The sequence below is a fragment of the Sapajus apella genome, unplaced genomic scaffold, assembly GCF_009761245.1.
Source record: "Sapajus apella isolate SASKATOON/1434 unplaced genomic scaffold, GSC_monkey_1.0 scaffold62, whole genome shotgun sequence".
Classification (NCBI taxonomy): Eukaryota; Metazoa; Chordata; class Mammalia; order Primates; family Cebidae; genus Sapajus; species Sapajus apella.
Window position 1 is genome coordinate 17587271 of NW_022437002.1, and position 4533 is coordinate 17591803.

The 4533-nt window shown below is 44.2% G+C and overlaps 1 pseudogene across 1 annotated transcript; it reads right to left on the reverse strand.

Moving 5' to 3' along the window:
• Nucleotides 1-2036: 2036 nt before the first annotated feature.
• Nucleotides 2037-3276, reverse strand: LOC116529481 (annotated as a pseudogene). The gene has a single exon (XR_004259520.1). The product of XR_004259520.1 is annotated as a 14-3-3 protein epsilon pseudogene (transcript).
• Nucleotides 3277-4533: the final 1257 nt, after the last annotated feature.

The window sequence follows — 4533 nt, forward strand, 5'->3', positions numbered from 1 at the left end:
TCTCAAAAAAAAAAAAAAAAAAAAAAAAATTGGGCTTAAGTATTACCAGCTCTGTGATACCTTTCCTGACAATCTCCCCTTTCCCAGTCTGATTTTCAGTGCCTAGTCCTCAGTATTTCCACCATACACTGTGCATATTTCTTTCTTTTTTTTTTTTTTAGACGGAGTTTCGCTCTTGTTACCCAGGCTGGAGTGCAATGGCGCTATCTCGGCTCACCGCAACCTCTGCCTCCTGGGTTCAAGCAATTCTCCTGCCTCAGCCTCCCTAGTAGCTGGGACTACAGGCGTGTGCCACCATGCCCAGCTAATTTTGTATTTTTAGTAGAGACAGGGTTTCACCTTGTTGACCAGGATGGTCTCGATCTCTTGACCTCATGATCCACCCGCCTTGGCCTCCCAAAGGCATATTTCTATCATACGCTAACATAATCGTGTAATTGTTGATAATTTGTTTTTCTCTTCCCCCTTTGGACCATGATCTTTGCAAGTCAAGGTTATGGTGGTTGTAAGTATCTTAGAGTATTGAATAGAAACAGAACCATTGCATTGAACTATGCATTCCTTGCAGGCAGGGCCATGTCTTCACCTCTGCATACCAACATCTAGCTTATCACCAGTAAATAGTTGGTGCTCTGTGAATGAGGAATGAATGCATGAATGCTTCAGGCAGGAGACGCTCTCCTGTAGCTAGCTACACATTTGGTGATCTTTTTTTTGTTTGTGTGTTTTTTGTTTTTTTAGTTTTTGTGGGTTTTTTTTGAGACAGAGTCTCACTCTATTGCCAGGCTAGAGCGCAAGCGCTATCATGGCTCACTGCAACCTCCACCTCCTGGGTTCAAGCGATTCTCCTGCCTCGACCTCCCAAGCAGCTGGGACTACAGGTGTGTGCCACCACATCCAGCTAATTTTTGTATTTTTAGTAGAGGTGGGGTTTCACCGTGTCGGCCAGGCTGGTCTTAAACTCCTGATCTCCGGTGAACCACCCACCTCGGCCTACCAAAGTGTTGGGATTATAGGCATGAGCCATCATGCCCAGCCACATTTGGTGATCTTATTTGTAAGTGTCATCAGGATTTGGTGATCTTATTTTGAGTGTCATGAAGTTGTCATTTGGTGATCTTATTTTTGAGTGTCATGTTGGACCCAGGAGGCTAATGGAATCCTGCCCTCACCCCATTTATTGGTATCTGTCGTAAGTGTGCAAGTCCCATATTCATGTCAGATGCAGACAAAGTGCTGAACAGGTATTTGCTGAATTAATTAGTCTCAATTTTCCCGTTTTCAAAGAACTTAGTACTGTCAGGTCTTCATATGCAAGCCTGGAGCCTGAAAGTCTGAAGTCCTGCTTGCCTCGGCTGATCATCTCCCACCCGCTGCCTGCGTTCCCCATTGTCCCTAATCACCCAGCGGAGCTTCCCCGGACAAGCCCCTCATCCAACCCTGCCATCTTAACTGTTCTTATGATAATGTGAATACCTCTCACCCATCCTGCCATCTCTTTTTTTTTTTTTTTAATTTAGTTTTGTTTTATTTAAGTTTAATGTTAATCCATGCTGTGTTTCAGTAAGAACAATACAGATTCTGTATCGGTGGCTCCAGTCAGATATCCAGTAGTACAAATTAGCTTCAAGTTACATATACTGAACAAAAGAGGCTGAGCGAGCAAAGGAGGGGAGGGGTGAGGGAACGAGGGAGGGGAGGGGGAAGGAGGAGAAACAAAGAATTGAACAGGCATGCTGGCTTTTCCACACCACCTCCAACGCTAACCTGCTTCAGTGGGAGAGTCAAGTAGGCAAGACTGAGCAGCCACGATGCACGGATTGTTGAACTGTTACCAGCACCATGCTTTTCAGCAACATTTCAGCAGAGCTTCAAACACTTTTTACAGTAAAACCATTACAACAAACTCCCTCCCCAAACAACCTGAACCATCTCAAGCTAACACCCAATTACTTTCAAACACTGGTATAAAATACGGTTTAAACAATTAGAAAAATGAAAAGTGATCCCACCTCTGCCTCGACAGTGTGATTAACCTCTCTTAGATGCTTGCACCAGCTACAAGTCTAATGGCTTTCACATGTAATTTCCATTTCTAATGGTGATCTTGCCACATCTGGCACGGAGACAGTACAGTCATGCTGAAAAAGCCTCTATGCAGTCCTGTTAGTGTCTTAAAGAACCTAAAAGCTGGGACCAGCAAAATCCACAGAAATTCACTCTTGCCTTTAAGAACTTTTGAAAACTGTTTAAAAAAAAAAAAAAAAGAAAAAACCCAACAGGGCAGGAACCTAAATTCTGAGACCAAATGTAAAGTCAGATTTGGTGGTTCTCAGTGACAGTGGGGAGTTTCCAAGGGGTGGGGAGGGGAGGAGTAGGGTGGTCAGAGATGGTTTCTCTTGTTGGCTTTTATGTCTCACTGATTTTCGTCTTCCATGTCCTGCAGCGCTTCTTTATTCTGCTCTTCACCATCACCCTGCATGTCTGAAGTCCATAGTGTCAGATTATCACATAACAACTGCATGATAAGTGTAGAGTCCTTATAGCTTTCTTCACTCAGCGTATCCAGTTCTGCAATTGCATCATCAAAAGCTGCTTTCGCCAACCTGCAGGCACGGTCAGGGGAATTAAGAATTTTGTAGTAGAATACGGAAAAATTGAGAGCAAGACCTAAGCGAATAGGATGCGTTGGCGGAAGTTCTGTATTGCGATATCACTGGCAGCTTTATAAGCCACGAGGCTGTTCTCCGCAGCCTCCTTCCTGTCATTCCCTGTGGCAAACTCTGCCAGATACCTGTGGTAGTCCCCTTTCATTTTATAATATAAAACCTTGGACTCGCCAGTATTAGCTGCTGGAATGAGGTGTTTGTCCAGTACATCCAGAATGTCACAACAGATTAACTTTAGCTCAGTCTCAACCATTTGCCGATACTCCCGAATCATTTTTAGCTTGTCTTCTCCTCCCTTGTTTTCTTCTTTCTGTTCAATGCTGCTGATTATTCTCCAGGAGGCTCTTCTGGCTCCAATCACATTCTTATATGCAACAGATAGGAGGTTTCTTTCTTCAACTGTCAGCTCCACATCCATCCCTGCTACCTTCCTCATTGACTCCACCATTTCGTCATATCGCTCAGCCTGCTCGGCCAGCTTCGCCTGGTACACCAGATCCTCCCAATTATCCATAGTGGCAGCAGCTCCGGCAGGGTCTGCGCAACAGAGGGAAGCGGATAGTGTCTCCGACTCTCTCAGCCTCTCGCTCCGCATCCAGGCAGCAAAAATGGCCCCATCCTGCCATCTTAACTGCTCTTCTGCCTCACCCCTACCCGCCACTGTAACAGAACTTGTGGTCATGTATACTCCTTACCCCTACCCCCACCACTGTAAATAATCTTACTCTGTAACTTTCCGCTGCCCACCCCAAACCTATAAAACCAACTCCTATCCCACCGCCCTTTGCTAACACCCTTTTCGGCCTTAGCCCACCTGTATGCAGGTGAATAAACAGCTATGTTGCTCACACAAAGCCTGTTTAGGGGGGTCTCTTTATTCAAAGCTTATGTTTTTAATAAGTACCTGCTTCCTTCTAACATATGATAGCAAGAAGATTAAATATAAAATTTAAAAATAGCTCTCCCAAATACTTATTATTACTCTCTGAGTTCGTAGGGAGCAGGCAGTATGGTAAGTCAGCCTCCTCTAAAACTGAGCCAAACACAGCCACTTTGGATGGTGGCCTGGAACTGTTGACAAGAGAGAACATTAGTTCACTTATGGGGAACTAATCTAGGCCTGAAAATTGCACTTTGACTTCTATTCTTCTCCTTCCTGGGAAGAAAAAAAAACTATAGGCATTTTTCTTTTTCTTTTAATTATTGCTCTTTGCGAAGCAGAGCTAACCTATAGACAGTGCCCTCAGAGTAGCTATTTTTTTTTTTTTTTTTGAGACAGTCTTGCTCTGTCACCCAGACTGGAGTGCAGTGGCACAATCTCGGCTCATGGCAATCTCCGCCTCCCGGGTTCAAGCGATTCTCCTACCTTAGCCTCTAGAGTAGCTAGGATTACAGGCATCTGCCACCACGCCTGGTTAATTTTGTATTTTTAGTAGAGACAGGGTTTCTCCATGTTGGTCAGCCTGGTCTCAAACTCCCGACCTCAGGTGATCTGCCTGCCTTGGCCTCCCAAAGTGCTGGGATTATAGGCGTGAACCACTGTACACGGCCCAGAGTAGCTACTTTTTAAGTGTGTAAGAATTCGGCCCCTACTGCCTTAGCTGGGACAAAACTGTAGGGTTTTTCACGGGAGAATGTTTTTGATCAGTGTTATAAACTGGATTTACTGCTTCAGTCTCAAGGGAGTTTTCAGACAGGGTTTGGCCAGGGAATTCCAGAGCTCTAATTAACTACTAATTGGCCATTTAAATAATACTATATTGGTCTGTCCAATGCCCAGAGATCCTGAAAGACTATCTAATGAAGAAGGTATTTTGCTTCTTTTTTTTTTTTTTTTTTTTTTTTCAGATTCAAATATCTTTTC